Source organism: Aulostomus chinensis, chromosome 1, assembly GCF_037954235.1.
Source record: "Aulostomus chinensis isolate RoL2024-O1b breed Wild chromosome 1, RoL_Achi_v1.0, whole genome shotgun sequence".
Lineage (NCBI taxonomy): Eukaryota > Metazoa > Chordata > Actinopteri > Syngnathiformes > Aulostomidae > Aulostomus > Aulostomus chinensis.
In genome coordinates, this window is record NC_141320.1 from 33,200,824 (window position 1) to 33,217,305 (window position 16,482).

Sequence of the window (16,482 nt, forward strand, 5' to 3'; positions counted from 1 at the left end):
CGCCCCCACAGAGCAAAAATCCTCCCATCAGTGAAGAAAACTGCAGACACCTCTTGGATGAGAGCTGAAGTGTCTTCTAGAAACCTGAAATAGTCCACTTGGAACGTTTAAATAATTCTACAATCCTACAGTTTCATTGAGCTTTTGTCCAAAGCCACGTTCATGTCTCACATGTATATAATATATATGTGACACTCTTTCATCTACTCATTGACCAAAAATGCAGTCTAATACCAGTAAATTTGTGCAGAAGAAAACGTTATTTGTGCTGCTTCTTTATTCATTTATTTAGTTTAGTTAGTATTTTTTAATGTATTTTCTTTCAAGTCACATTTTGTCCATGAACTTCATAATCAGAGTCTCCATCTCATCACATGACTAAAGTCTGGGTTCTGTATTGGTGGTAAAATATCCTTCCATGCCCCTCACTAGTTTGCACACAGAAAAGCATATTTTACTGGTTTCAGATCTCTTAGCTTGTTCTCTCTCTTAAACCTGCTGAGGCAGCTTTCATTGTGTGATTGATTTTAAAATATAAATATGGAACAGAACCATTGGAATCAGATGTCAGGACATTTGAAGGAATGTCAATCTCCTGTTGAAATGTTGCAGTGTGCAGCTGAGGCTCTCTGGCAGTGGCACCAGGAGCCACAATGGCAGAACCTGGACCCTCCTGGAGGAGAACCACAGGTGAGGGCCTTCTTGGCTCCAGATTGATGGAAATCAAGTGTCTGAGGCTGTTAGCAGCCATGAAGTTGATCTGGTTGGCACTGGTATTTGTTCTTGCTGCAGCTCAGGAGTGATTCAGGAGAAGAGTTTCAGAACAGCCAAAGTTGGGGACTGGAATTTTAAAATTTCCCCTGGAACCAAACAACCTGGGGAGGTAAAACCTCCAATCATAGCCACTCAGATGCAGCAGCAGAAGAAGCTGACATCCACCCTGACAGTCAGAGCATCAAGTCAAGAAAACATCACCATCTTGTAGTTCCAAACCTCCACCTGTCAGATTCAGCTACTTCTTATTGTGGGACTTTAAACTTGAACACAATGGAATTTGGACAAGGAGTTTTCCTTCCAGTCCAAACATCATCGTCCAGCCTCCAACCAGAGGTCCATCAGTTATCATGGAGCCACAGGTGGAGTCTGGATTCTTTTCTAGAATGAGACGGCAATGAGAGTCCTGCCAAGTGACATCACTGACATGAATGGATGACTTCAGTCACGTGACTGGAGGACACCCAGATAGCAAAGGTCCACTCATGTGTGTCCTCACTGCTCCACAGGTCTGTCAAATGTTCTGTAAAATAGTTGGACCCAGCAGAGCTGCTAGATTAGGAGTTGATGGAGTCGTTGCAGATACCAGGGTCCAAAGTCCAGCTTGAACCTGGTTTGTGCAGTTCTTTGTCAAGCTAGCAGCCATTCTTTTCACTGCCAAGCTAAAGTGACTTCTGTCAACAAAGGTCAACATACAAAAGGATATTTCTACTGTCAGTTCAAGATTTTGATCAAACTCCTTTTTCAGAGCTGGAACCTTCCTCTTGTGTCAGCTTTCTGTTCCCATCTCCATGGTAACGGTCAGTTTTGACCCACGTCTTCAATCAGCTGTCAAATAAACTAAAACAGTTTTCTATCCTCCAAGTTGTTTCCATCTCTTGGTGACCTTGTTAGGCTTCCTTATCCATGGAAATATTGGTTTGAAGATTTAGTTGTGGGCCTCTGGACCTTTTTTTAGTCACTAAACCCTGGATTTATTTTTTCAGCAACAGAACTTTAATACAAACACAAAATGAAAAGCAGAACAAGCCAGAACCCTAAATATGGATTTGCAAGGTCAACAAACAACAACCAGTCAAGCAAACCAAACCAACAGAAACCAACTACAAACTGTTTGAGTCATGACAAAGTCCAGGACCCACTTTTCACCCTACAATGTAAACCAATGGGAGGCTGTCTCCTCAGACACACATAGCCCTAAACTGACGCTTCTCTCGTCTACACTGTAACTCTCTCCACTTCACAAATAACTTCACTACATTCCTGACAAAAATGCCGACGAAAATATGTTACATTCAACTTTTGACCACAATCTGGGGATTGATGAGCCTTTTTCAAACAACAAACTCTCCAAAAATCCTCTCTCCTCTCCACTCTGACAGAGAGCAGCGGGGGAGGGGCTCTTAAGAGGCTCAGCTCTGATTCTCACTTGGTGTCACACTGAGGCTTCTACCTCCTAAACTACAAGTCCCACCGCTCTCATAAAATACATCCTTGGATTCAGGACGACTCCTGCTACTTTTCTGCAGTGGACAGAAGGAGGCTCAGGCCCTAACAACACTGCCTCCAGCTTTAATTAAGACCTCAGTTTTGTTCTCTGCCTCCATGACAGGTTAATGGACATCAACTGGTCCTGAGTCACCGGGAGACACGGCGATGTCCAGCTGAGTGACATCAGCAGGACTGTGGAGGTTTATACTGAGTCTCCTGACGACAAGTGGCAGTACAGAGATATTAAAGAGGGTCTGAGCTAAAACTGAACCTTGGGGAACTTCAACCTTTGATCTCAGAGTTCTATTTTTAATCTTAGAATTCTTTCTTTGATCTCTCCTTGATTTCTCAATGATTTCTTTGTGGACTCCAATTGTCTCTGATCTCTCAGTGAGACAAAGACAGAGCAGCTCCAACCTCAGCCTCCAGGAGGCCCTGATCCTCTAGTGGTCAGTCCTCTGTGTTGTGGCTGCAGCAACCCTGGTTTGAATCAGGGTCCCAGCAGCAACATTCCTACTGACTAGTGTTTGTTGTTCAACTGGACAGTTTGTCTGGTGAAGCTCTCTCAGACACTCCTTTCTTCATCCTCCCTTCAGGCTCAGCAGCATCAGAGTCAATGTGTCTGACTCAGACCAGAACCCTCAACCTGGAGGCTGTGGTGCAATGAGAACACATCTGACAACCAATCAGAGGAGGGTCTGTTTGACCCCTGAAAACTCCATTAAAGCCTGAGAGGAACTTGTTCTTCATCTCCAAATTCCCTCCCTGCACGTTGTCTCTCCAGAAATCATTCCAGTCCAAGTTGAACCTTAGACTAAAAGCTCCCAGTAGGTGATGCAGGCTTCACCTCACTCCTGGTTCTGGAACCTCACCAGTTCTTGCTCTCTCACCACTTGGATCTCATGTTCCTGACATCTCTGAGCTTGTTTCCTATCCACCTGTCTCATGTTGATGAGGTCATCCAGCCTGATGATCTCCATGGTTCTCCTTTGAGTGGTTCCCTCTGGGAGAGTTCTCTCTCTGTAACTTGTGTGTGTGTTTGCTCGTATCCTGTTTCTCCTTGACAGCACTTTAGTGTTTTTACCACTGGTGTCTCATCTGTGGTTCACCTTTTATTTTACTTCTTTGTCAAAGATGAAGGTGTTTGTGGTCATTCATCAATCATGTGATGGCTCATGTGACTGTGAGTCTGATGGAGAGCTTGTAGCGTCTCTCACTCTGATCACTTCAGGCTATTGAAGCTACTCAGATGTAGCCTGACTAGCTCAGTCGGTAGAGCATGAGACTCTTAATCTCAGGGTCGTGGGTTCAAGCCCCACGTTGGGCGTTCATCTTGAACATCCCTGCTTGTCCTCTCACTTTCTGCAGCTGTGGGGCTTTGATTGGAATTGAAAGAAAAATCGCTGAATGAACAACACAAACACAGGCTGTGTCTGAAGGTCCACACCTGCACCCGACTCAGAATGAAAAAACCAGTGTGGACTCAATTGTATCCACTGTCAATTCTGATTCTGGAGAAATTTCTTCATATGTATTGATGGGCGCGAGCCAAGCAGAAATTTCCCACAATGCCGTAGTGTTTGGTCAGTGTTGAGCAGGCGTCAGTCTGACAATGATCTCATATTATTGTGTCATCACCTGACCAGACCCAAAAGTAGGCTCAGGTATCAGTTTCTTCTCAATGCTAATGTCTGCTAGCTTAGTCTGCTACTTTGATGGCTCTGCCTGCTCAAAGGTCCAGACCCAAAAGTAGGCTCAGGTATCAGTTTCTTCTCAATGCTAATGTCTGCTAGCTTAGTCTGCTACTTTGATGGCTCTGCCTGCTCAAAGGTCCAGACCCCTGGATGTGGTGGTTCCTACCTGAACGTAGATTCTGTCAGCTCATGTTGTTAAATCAACTCACCAGGAACACCAGTAGATTTCAATGGACTGACAATGAGTCTCATTGAATGGGTGTCTCGTCCAACGAGAAACAATCAGTCTCAGGTTGAAGCTCATCAATGAGGTCTTGTGGATCAGTGGCTTGCATGAATGAATGAGTTGGAAGACTTCTTGGAAATTAAAGTGGATTTAATACAATGAAGAAAACCCTTAAGACAGAGTGATAATTCCAGCAGAGTAATTAAGGCCCATATTGAGTAGCAGGTATGAATTAGCCTGGATTTATCTGAGCTTGAACATGAATGGATGACTTCAGTCACGTGACTGGATGACTTCAGTCACATGACCCAAACAGCGACCATCAGTCTCCTTCCAATCCTGTACTTTGGTAAACAACAAAAACAGAGTAAAAGTCTCTGGCAACATATTTGTTTCCTGTAGGGTTTCTTCATGTATGTGTGGTGTACCTGCTTTCCCAGAGGACTGCCATCTTTGTTCTGTGGGCTGACATGTTTTAGTGTCAGCACAGGTCATAGCGCTGAGACTTAACTCTCATTCTCCTCCAAGTATTATTTCCACCTCACACTCCTGCATATATTCAAGTGAACAGGGAACACAAATTCATGCTCAACTTCTCCTGTGTATTCATCCACAGTCACTAAACAACAACCAAACCAAACAAAAGAGGTTTGCTAGCATGGCGATCAGCTGTAGTTCACCATCATCTGGGTTCAAATCCCACCACTGCCATCATGTCCCAGGTCACAGGAGAGGTATGGCAGGTCTCTCGCAGCCTTTCCTTTCACTTCCACAGGTATCTTCAAACCTGTGACCAAAAGAAGAAGTAGGTCCTGAAAACTCTCCAGCTGGTCCAGAACACTGCTGCCCGTGTGTTGACTAGAACTAGTAGAAGAGACCATGTCTCTCCTGTACTGGCTTCTCTGCATGGCTCCCTGTCACATTCAGAATAGAATTCTAAATTCTCCTTCTACCATCAAAGTCCTCAACAGTCAGGCTCCTTCCTACCTGACAGAGCTCCTAGTCCCCTATTATCCAGCTAGAACCCTTCACTCCCAGGATGCAGGGTTACTGTTGGTTCCTAGAGTTCTAGAAGTAGAATGGAGCCAGAGCCTTCAGCTATCAGGCTCCCCTCCTGTGGAACCGTCTCCCAGTTTCAGTGCTCACAGTGGTCCTCAGTGAGCTCAGGGAGCTTGTGAGGATAACCAGACACATGAAAAACTACAGGGAACATTGGCTGGAGCTCAGTATCTCCTGATGTACATGGCAGGGAAGCTGCTGCTGATGTCATCAAAATGAGCCCTGGAATCACAAGGTTTGCTGTGACGAGAGGCACTGACATCAAGACATGTTTGGAGCTGTTTATGGTTGATGGTTCTGTTCATTCCACTGTCACTAAAAAGAGTCAGCATTGCTGTGACAAACCTCAAAGGAAAAAAAGTCCATGGTGACAAGTGGAAAGACATTGATGAGGGACACCTGGATGCTTCTGTTGGTGTTCTTCTTCTTCCTGGAGTGTTCAGATCCTGCAGTGAGGCCACTGATCGTCTCTGGGACGCATCGACAGGCAGAAATATTTTCCGGGCCACAAGGCCACTTCAGAACTTTCAACGAACATCAAGAGTCCTCAGATTTGACGACAGAGACACCGGAGCAAGAACTGACAAGCTTGCCCCCATTGGGGATGTCTGGGAAAGATGGGTGCAGCTCCTTGCACCAACATTCATCCCAGGGCCAGAGGTGAGAGTGGATGAACGTCTTGTCCCTTTCTGAGGAAAATGCCCCTTCCAGCAGTCCATGCCCAGTAACCAGGAAGGACGGCAGAGCAGAGTTTGTGTTCTGGCTTGTTCTGCTTTTCATTTAGTGTTTATATTAAAGTTCTGTTGCTGAAAAAAAGACTTTTATGCCAAAACCCAAAGGTTCATTTGATCATTTTTTTAATTGAAATCGAGGGTTTACTGACTAAAAAAAGGTCCAGAGGCCCACAACAAAATATTCAAATCAATATTTCCATGGATAAGGAAGCCTACCAAGGAAACCAAGAGATGGAAACAACTTGGATGATAGAAAATTGTTTTTAGTGAATTTTACAGCTGATTGAAGATGTGGGTCAAAACTGACCGTTACCATAGAGATGGGAACAGAAAACTCAAATGGAAGCTCAAAAGGGGACTTAGCTCCAATGGTAGAGTGCTAGCTTAGCATGTGGGAGGTAGAGGGATCCATGCCCTCATTCTCCAGAATACTTCAGCTTGTTCTGTTGATCAGAGGAGCTGCTGGGTGATGAATGCTGATGTTTGTCCACTGCTGTGATAAAGTGTCCCCTGTTACTGAGATGAGAATGAACACCTGCTCAGGTCAATGCTGCAATCAAACCAGGGACTCTGAACCTCCCACACAGTGAAGGAGTTTGTCCTGCAGGTTGATGGACGCTTATTAAGTTCTATCTTTGATCAAATATAAGAAATGTAAAATAATTCAACATTGATTGCATTTCCCTCCTTTCTTTGGTGCCCTCAGACTTTCTGAGAACTGTAGGAGGAACTGCTCTCTGTTTTGTGTTTGTTCTGCTCAGTGTAGGAAGGAACGAAAGACCGGAGCTCTAAGTTTTCCAGTTCCTACATCAGTGAACAGACTTTCTGTGCTGCGAGGAACCAAAGCTACTAAGGAGGATTACAGAGTTTGGGAGTCAGTGACTTAATAGAGTCTAACAAAGGGTTGAACCTGAATGAGACAGTCACCCTTCAACATGGGGCCATGGCAGAGTGAACCAAGAACACTACAATGGGGGTGAGAGTGGAGGCATGATGGATTCACAGTTCATCACCTCCACCATCATGTGGACCACCTGATCACCTCTCCCTCAACCTCTAAATAACTCATTCCCTGACTGGGAATCGAACCCAGGCCGCGGCGGTGAGAGCGCCGAATCCTAGCCACTAGACCATCAGGGACCACATTGAGCTCTCCAACAACAGAGACTATCGACAATGACTCAAGAACACAGGACTCTGTGGTCTCAGCTTGAGATGCAGAGGGTCCACCAAGACCACCACACACCTCACCCTCCTAAAGACAGTCCACCCCAAGGATCCTGTCCCCCTCTGCTCCAACTCAGCCCTCCATTCATAACTGACTTTGTCTCAGTCTCTTCACAATGCCAGTCACTGAAACACTGACAATGTGATGGGGCTTCCTGTCTTTATTACATTTTCTTCAAAGGATCCCGTGTGTCTTCTTTCTCTCTGTCTGTACTTGAGTGTGGTACCAGGCCCAGCTTGAACGGGTGACTGTGTCTGAGTGGGTCGAGGCTGGGCTGCAGGTATTGGGAGGTTAGAACCCATCTGTGAGGCTCCAGGTGGAGCGATCACCTGTGAGGGTCCAGGGACAGCAGGAAGCTGCACAGATGGTAAAGACATGGAGGGGAGACAGGTGGTGCTAGAGCAGTAACAGGAAGTGTCTGGCATTTTGGTTCATCCTGTGAGATGACGTGAGGTTGTGGTTTTGCCTCCAGCCTCACCTCCTCATCAGTGTTCAAAAGGTTCAAAGGTGAAAAAATGGGATTCAACCAAACAGCTGGAATGAAGAGTTGGTAACACTTGCAGAGCTGCAGGGAGCTGGACAGGTCTCACCATGGGGGGATTTGTCCCACAGATCCTGCTGAAGTGGCTCCTCCTCCTGAGACCTGCAATGCTGGCTGGACCTTTGGAAAAAGAACACAACAAATCTTCATAAACATTTACTTCAGCAGGAACACACAAGAAGGTGGGACTGGTTCCTTTTTCATGTTCACTATTTTGTCGTCTTGGTTCATGTTTTGGTTGTCAAAGTTAATTCTGAATATTTGTGGAAAGTTCGCCTGCCTTTACTTGTACCAATACTTCCTTTAGTAACAAATTAAAAAGCTCAAGCTAAACTTCAGTCAGGACAACCATTCTTTCTCATTCTTCGACCTCTGTTTTATGTCCATGACCATCCTGTCTGTCACCTTTGGTGATGGAGACATCAGTTGATGACATCAGCAACGGTCCTCAACCTAACTGCCTCTGCCAGAAGCGAGCTGTCATCTGTCTCAGGGGACACAGTCAAGTGGACCGGGGCGGATGAGGGCCTGCTGCTTCCTTGAAATATTTCTCAATATTTCAGTTGCAACTGTATAGTGATGGTGGCTCAGTTTAGAGCTGTCAATCAATGTTAATAATTGATCTTAGCATCTGGAGATTATTTTAGGAACACAAATACTTTTACTTCATTCTGAGGATGAGCAGACATTCAATATAATGATTATTTATTAGTCAAAGACTCCTGCTGGTCAGAGAGGATCTGGGCTGGATTGGAAAGCTTCAGAGAGGGAAACCTTCACTCTGGATTGGACTGAGAACGGAGCAGCCTCAGCTTCCTGGAGCCTGACTTGCCTCTGTGGTCTAAGGTTGTGTGGGCTGACATCACAGTGAAACTACCTAGATCACAGAGCCTTTGAGATCACAGGCTGACTTCCTTTTTTCCGTAAAATGAAGAATAATAATTTAAAAAATGTTGTGTCTGTGTTTGTGTTGCTGCATCAGTTAAACAGTGACTCTGACAGAGGGGATGTAGCTCAGTGGTAGAGCGCATGCTTTGCATGTATGAGGCCCCGTGTTCAATCCCCGGCACCTCCAGCTGGTCCTTTGGAGCCTTCATCTTATCAGCTAAATTGATCCATAAATGTGACAACAGTTGATAACAAACTACCAGAAGAGAAACCAGTCTGTTGCATATCAAAGTATTTGTAGCTGCGTCAGTGTGACTGTGAGCCTTCATTTGTTTCCTCCAAAAAGTTTAAAATGAACTCAATGCTGAATCCCTCGTCGTCATCACTGAGCTGCAGAATTGGTCCATGCAGGAGGCTGAGCAGGTCTTCCTCTCTGGTCCAGTGTCTCAGCACAGGTCAGAGTAGAGAATTAAAACATGAACACAAAACTTTATCAGCTGTTTACTGATATCAGTGACTACCTTCAAGTAAGAGTGTTCGTGAATGGACCCTTTTTAAAGTTTATGTTATAATGTTTGAAAAATGATGCTCACAAAATCAATATAAAAGTGTTTGTGCTAAAATGATTCCAGTAGATTTTATTGCCATTTTAAGAGTTCAAGCGTAATTTGATGACATTGTTTGATGTCATGACTCTCAGTTACTTTAGCAGGACCATCGTGACATGAAATCTTCCTCATCATCCCATATTGACCCTCAACCCCTCACACAGAACCAGGAGCCCTCAACTGAAGGAACCTTTAAAACTGAGAAGTTGGACAGAAAGCAGTATTTTGGTGGAACGAACCTTTAAAACTATAAATTAGAAAGTATTTTGTTGGAATGAACCTTAAAAACTATAAATTAGAAAGTATTTTGGTGGAACGAACCTTTAAAACTATAAATTAGTAAGTATTTTGGTGGAATGAACCTTTAAAACTATAAATTAGAAAGTATTTGGTGGAGTGAACCTTTAAAACTATAAATTAGAAAGTATTTTGGTGGAATGAACCTTTAAAACTATAAATTAGAACGTATTTTGGTGGAACGAACCTTTAAAACTATAAATTAGAAAGTATTTTGGTGGAACGAACCTTTAAAACTATAAATTAGAACGTATTTTGGTGGAACGAACCTTTAAAACTATAAATTAGAAAGTATTTTGGTGGAACGAACCTTTAAAACTATAAATTGTAAGAGTTGCTAATGAACTCAAAATGATGCTAACAGTAATGTAGTGATAGTTGCTAATCAACTCAGTGATGCTTACCGTAATGTAGTAAGTGTTTCGAATAACCTCTAAGTGATGCTGACAGTCATGTAGTAAGAGTTGCTACGAACCTCAAAATAATGCGACAGTAATGTAGTAAAAGTTGCTACGAACCTCAAAATTTTGCGACAGTGATGTCGGAAGAATTGCTAATGAACTTAAAATGATGCTAACAGTAGTGTAGTGATAGTTGCGAATCAACTCAGTGATACTTACAGTAATGTAGTAAGTGTTTCGAATAACCTCAAAAGTGATGGTGACAGTCATGTAGGAAGAGTTGCTACGAACCTCAAAATAATGCGACAGTGATGTAGTAAAAGTTGCTACGAACCTCAAAATTATGCGACAGTGATGTCAGAAGAATTGCTAAAGATCTCAAAATGATGCGAAAGTGATTTCGTAAGAATTGCTCATGAACTCAAAATGATGCTAACAGTAATGGAGTTAACGTTTCGAATAACCTCAAAGTGATGCTGACAGTCTTGTAGTAAGAGTTGCTACGAACCTCAAAATAATGCGACAGTGATGTCGGAAGAATTGCTAATGATCTCAAAATGATGCGACAGTGATGTAGTAAGAATTGCTCATGAATTCAAAATGATGCTAACAGTAATGGAGTGAACGTTTCGAATAACCTCAAAGTGATGCTGACAGTAATGTAGTAAGAGTTGCTACGAACCTCAAAATAATGCGACAGTGATGTCGGAAGAATTGCTAATGATCTCAAAATGATGCGACAGTGATGTCGGAAGAATTGCTAATGAACTCAAAATGATGCTAACAGTAACGTAGTGATAGTTGCTAATCAAGTCAGTGATGCTTACAGTAATGTAGTAAGTGTTTCGAATAACCTCAAAGTGATGCTGACAGTAATTTAGTAAGAGTTGCTACGAACCTCAATATAATGCGAAAGTAATGCAGTAAAAGTCGCTACGAACCTCAAAATATTGCGACAGTGATTTAGTCCGAATTGCTAATGAACTCAAAATGATAGTAACAGTAATGGAGTGAACGTTTCGAATAACCTCAAAGTGATGCTGACAGTCATGTACTAAGAGTTGCTACGAACCTCAAAATAATGCGACAGTGATGTCAGAAGAATTGCAATTGAACTCAAAATGATGCTCACAGTAATTTAGTGATAGTTGCTAATAAACTCAGTGATGCTTAGAGGAATGTAGTAAGTGTTTCGAACAACCTCAAAGTGATGCTGACAGTCATTTAGTAAGAGTTGCTAATGAACTCAATTTAATGCTACAGTGATGTCGTGAGAATTGCTCAACAACTCAAAATTATGCTAACAGTAATGTAGTGATAGTTGCTAATAAACTCAAAGTGATGCTGACAGTAATGTAGTAAGAGTTGCTACGAACCTTTAAATAATGCAACAATAATGTAGTAAGAGTTGCTACGAACCTCAAAATATTGCGACAGTGATGTCGTAAGAATTGCTAATGATCTCAAAATGATGCGACAGTGATGTAGTAAGAATTGCTAATGAATTCAAAATGATGCTAACAGTAATGGAGTGAAACTTTCAAATAACCTCAAAGTGATGCTGACAGTAATGTAGTAAGAGTTGCTACGAACCTTTAAATAATGCAACAGTATTGTAGTAAGAGTTGCTACGAACCTCAAAATAATGCGACAGTGATGTCGGAAGAATTGCTAATGATCTCGAAATAATGCGACAGTGATGTAGTAAGAATTGCTAATGAACTCAAAATGATGCTAACAGTAATGGAGTGAACGTTTCGAATAACCTCAAAGTGATGCTGACAGTCATGTAGTAAGAGTTGCTACGAACCTCAAAAAAATGCGACAGTGAGTCGGAAGAATTGCTAATGAACTCAAAATGATGCTAACAGTAATATAGTGATCGTTGCTAATCAACTCATTGATGCTGACAGTGATGTAGTAAGTGTTTCGAACAACCTCAAAGTGATGGTGACAGTCATGTAGTAAGAGTTGCTACGAACCTCAAAATAATGCGACAGTGATGTCAGAAGAATTGCTAAAGATCTAAAAATGATGCGACAGTGATGTCAGAAGAATTGGCAATGATCTCAAAATGATGCTAACAGTAATGGAGTGAAAGTTTGGAATAACCTCAAAGTGATGCTGACAGTCATGTAGTAAGAGTTGCTACGAACCTCAAAATAATGTGACAGTAATGTAGTAAAAGTTGCTATAAACCTCAAAATATTGCGACAGTGATGTCGGAAGAATTGCTAATGATCTCAAAATGATGCGACAGTAATGTAGTGATAGTTGCTAATTAAGTCAGTGATGCTAACAGCAATGTAGTGAGTGTTTTGAACAACCTCAAAGTGATGCTGAAAGTCATGTAGTAGGAGTTGCTACGAACCTCAAAATAATGCGACAGTGATGTCAGAAGAATTGGTAATGATCTCAAAATGATGCTAACAGTAATGGAGTGAACGTTTCGAATAACCTAGAAGTGATGTTGACAGTCATGTACTAAGAGTTGCTACGAACCTCAAAATAATGCGACAGTAATGTAGTAAAAGTTGCTACGAACCTCAAAATAATGCGACAGTGATGTCAGAAGAATTGCTATTGAACTCAAAATGATGCTAACAGTAATTTAGTGATAGTTGCTAATAAACTCAGTGATGCTTAGAGGAATGTAGTAAGTGTTTCGAACAACCTCAAAGTGATGCTGACAGTCATTTAGTAAGAGTTGCTAATGAACTCAATTTAATGCTACAGTAATGTCGTGAGAATTGCTCAACAACTCAAAATTATGCTAACAGTAATGTAGTGATAGTTGCTAATAAACTCAAAGTGATGCTGACAGTAATGTAGTAAGAGTTGCTACGAACCTTTAAATAATGCAATAATAATGTAGTGAGAGTTGCTACGAACCTCAAAATATTGCGACAGTGATGTCGTAAGAATTGCCAATGATCTCAAAATGATGCGACAGTGATGTAGTAAGAATTGCTAATGAATTCAAAATGATGCTAACAGTAATGGAGTGAAACTTTCAAATAACCTCAAAGTGATGCTGACAGTAATGTAGTAAGAGTTGCTACGAACCTTTAAATAATGCAACAGTATTGTAGTAAGAGTTGCTACGAACCTCAAAATAATGCGACAGTGATGTCGGAAGAATTGCTAATGATCTCGAAATAATGCGACAGTGATGTAGTAAGAATTGCTAATGAACTCAAAATGATGCTAACAGTAATGGAGTGAACGTTTCGAATAACCTCAAAGTGATGCTGACAGTCATGTAGTAAGAGTTGCTACGAACCTCAAAAAAATGCGACAGTGAGTCGGAAGAATTGCTAATGAACTCAAAATGATGCTAACAGTAATATAGTGATCGTTGCTAATCAACTCATTGATGCTGACAGTGATGTAGTAAGTGTTTCGAACAACCTCAAAGTGATGGTGACAGTCATGTAGTAAGAGTTGCTACGAACCTCAAAATAATGCGACAGTGATGTCAGAAGAATTGCTAAAGATCTAAAAATGATGCGACAGTGATGTCAGAAGAATTGGCAATGATCTCAAAATGATGCTAACAGTAATGGAGTGAAAGTTTGGAATAACCTCAAAGTGATGCTGACAGTCATGTAGTAAGAGTTGCTACAAACCTCAAAATAATGTGACAGTAATGTAGTAAAAGTTGCTATAAACCTCAAAATATTGCGACAGTGATGTCGGAAGAATTGCTAATGATCTCAAAATGATGCGACAGTAATGTAGTGATAGTTGATAATTAAGTCAGTGATGCTAACAGCAATGTAGTAAGTGTTTTGAACAACCTCAAAGTGATGCTGAAAGTCATGTAGTAGGAGTTGCTACGAACCTCAAAATAATGCGACAGTGATGTCAGAAGAATTGGTAATGATCTCAAAATGATGCTAACAGTAATGGAGTGAACGTTTCGAATAACCTAGAAGTGATGTTGACAGTCATGTACTAAGAGTTGCTACGAACCTCAAAATAATGCGACAGTAATGTAGTAAAAGTTGCTACGAACCTCAAAATATTGCGACAGTGATGTCGGAAGAATTGCTAATGAACTTAAAATGATGCTCACAGTAATGTAGTGATAGTTGCGAATCAACTCAGTGATGTTTACAGTCATGTAGTAAGTGTTTCGAATAACCTCAAAGTGATGCTGACAGTCATGTAGTAACAGTTGCTACGAACCTCAAAATAATGCGAGAGTGATGTCGGAAGAATTGCTATTGATCTCAAAGTGATGCTGACAGTAATGTAGGAAGAGTTGCTACGAACCTTAAAATAATGCAACAATAATGTAGTAAGAGTTGCTATGAACCTCAAAATGATGTGACAGTGATGTCAGAAGAATTGCTAATGATCTCAAAATGATGCGACAGTGATGTCGGAAGAATTGCTAATGAACTCAAAATGATGCTAACAGTAATGTAGTGATAGTTGCTAATCAAGTCAGTAATGCTTACAGTAATGTAGGAAGTGTTTCGAATAACCTCAAAGTGATGCTGACAGTCATGTAGTAAGAGTTGCTACGAACCTCAATATAATGCGACAGTAATGTAGTAAAAATTGCTACGAACCTCAAAATATTGCGACAGTGATGTCGGAAGAATTGCTAATGAACTTAAAATGATGCTAACAGTAATGTAGTGATAGTTGCTAATCAACTCAGTGATGCTTACAGTAATGTAGAAAGTGTTTCGAATAACCTCAAAGTGATGGTGACAGTCATGTAATAAGAGTTGCTATGAACCTCAAAATAATGCGACAGTGATGTCGGAAGAATTGCTAAAGATCTCAAAATGATGCGACAGTGATTTAGAAAGAATTGCTCATGAACTCAAAATGATGCTAACAGTAATGGAGTGAACGTTTCGAATAACCTCAAAGTGATGCTGACAGTCATGTCGTAAGTGTTGCTACAAACCTCAAAATAATGCGACAGTAATGTAGTAAAAGTTGCTACGAACCTCAAAATATTGCTACAGTGATGTCGGAAGAATTGCTGATGAACACAAGATGATGCTATGAGTAATGTAGTGATAGTTGCTAAGAAACTCAGTGATGCTTACAGTAATGTAGTAAGAGTTTCGAACAACCTCAAAGTGATGCTGACAGTCATTTAGTAAGAGTTGCTAATGAACTCAATTCAAAGCTACAGTGATGTCGTGAGAATTGCTCATGAACTCAAAATGATGCTAACAGTAATGTAGTGATAGATGCTAATGAACTCAAAATGATGCTAACAGTAATGTAGTGAAAGTTGCTAAGAAACTCAAAGTGATGCTGACAGTAATGTAGTAAGAGTTGCTACAAACCTTAAAATAATGCAACAATAATGTAGTAAGAGTTGCTACGAACCTCAAAATAATGTGACAGTGATGTCAGAAGAATTGCTAATGATCCCAAAATGATGCGACAGTGATGTAGTGAGAATTGCTAATGAACTAAAAATGATGCTAACAGTAATGGAGTGAAAGTTTCGAATAACCTCAAAGTGATGCTGACAGTCATGTAGTAAGAGTTGCGACGAACATCAAAATAATGCCACAGTAATGTAGTAAAAGTTGCTACGAACCTCAAAATATTGCGACAGTGATGTCGGAAGAATTGCTAATGAACTCAAAATGATGCTGACAGTCATGTACTAAGAGTTGCTACGAACCTCAAAATAATGCGACAGTCATGTAGTAAAAGTTGCTACGAACCTCAAAATATTGCGACAGTGATGTCGGAAGAATTGCTAATGAACTTAAAATGATGCTAACAGTAATGTAGTGACAGTTGCTAATCAACTCAGTGATGCTTACAGTAATGTAGTAAGTGTTTCGAATAACCTCAAAGTGATGCTGACAGTCATGTAGTAACAGTTGCTACGAACCTCAAAATAATGCGACAGTGATGTCGGAAGAATTGCTAATTGTCTCAAAATGATGCGACAGTTATGTAGTAAGAATTGCTAATGAACAAAAAATGATGCTAACAGTAAAGGAGTGAAAGTTTCGAATAACCTCAAAGTGATGCTGACAGTCATGTAGTAAGAGTTGCTACGAACCTCAATATAATGCGACAGTAATGTAGTAAAAGTTGCTACGAACCTCAAAATATTGCGACAGTGATGTCGGAAGAATTGCTAATGAACTTAAAATGATGCTAACAGTAATGTAGTGATAGTTGCTAATCAACTCAGTGATGCTTACAGTAATGTAGAAAGTGTTTCGAATAACCTCAAAGTGATGGTGACAGTCATGTAGAAAGAGTTGCTATGAACCTCAAAATAATGCGACAGTGATGTCGGAAGAATTGCAAAAGATCTCAAAATGATGCGACAGTGATTTAGAAAGAATTGCTCATGAACTCAAAATGATGCTAACAGTAATGGAGTGAACGTTTCGAATAACCTCAAAGTGATGCTGACAGTCATGTCGTAAGTGTTGCTACAAACCTCAAAATAATGCGACAGTAATGTAGTAAAAGTTGCTACGAACCTCAAAATATTGCTACAGTGATGTCGGAAGAATTGCTGATTAACACAAGATGA

At 41.1% G+C, this 16,482-nt stretch overlaps 3 non-coding genes across 3 annotated transcripts; 2 read left to right on the forward strand and 1 right to left on the reverse strand.

The window, feature by feature from the left end:
• The first annotated feature begins 3,519 nt into the window (after positions 1-3,519).
• On the forward strand, positions 3,520-3,592 carry trnak-cuu (transfer RNA lysine (anticodon CUU)). The gene has a single exon. It is a non-coding gene; the product is annotated as a tRNA-Lys (tRNA).
• A 3,454-nt stretch (positions 3,593-7,046) lies between these two features.
• On the reverse strand, positions 7,047-7,118 carry trnae-cuc (transfer RNA glutamic acid (anticodon CUC)). Its single transcript has one exon. It is a non-coding gene; the product is annotated as a tRNA-Glu (tRNA).
• A 1,632-nt stretch (positions 7,119-8,750) lies between these two features.
• Positions 8,751-8,822, forward strand: trnaa-ugc (transfer RNA alanine (anticodon UGC)). Its single transcript has one exon. It is a non-coding gene; the product is annotated as a tRNA-Ala (tRNA).
• Positions 8,823-16,482: the final 7,660 nt, after the last annotated feature.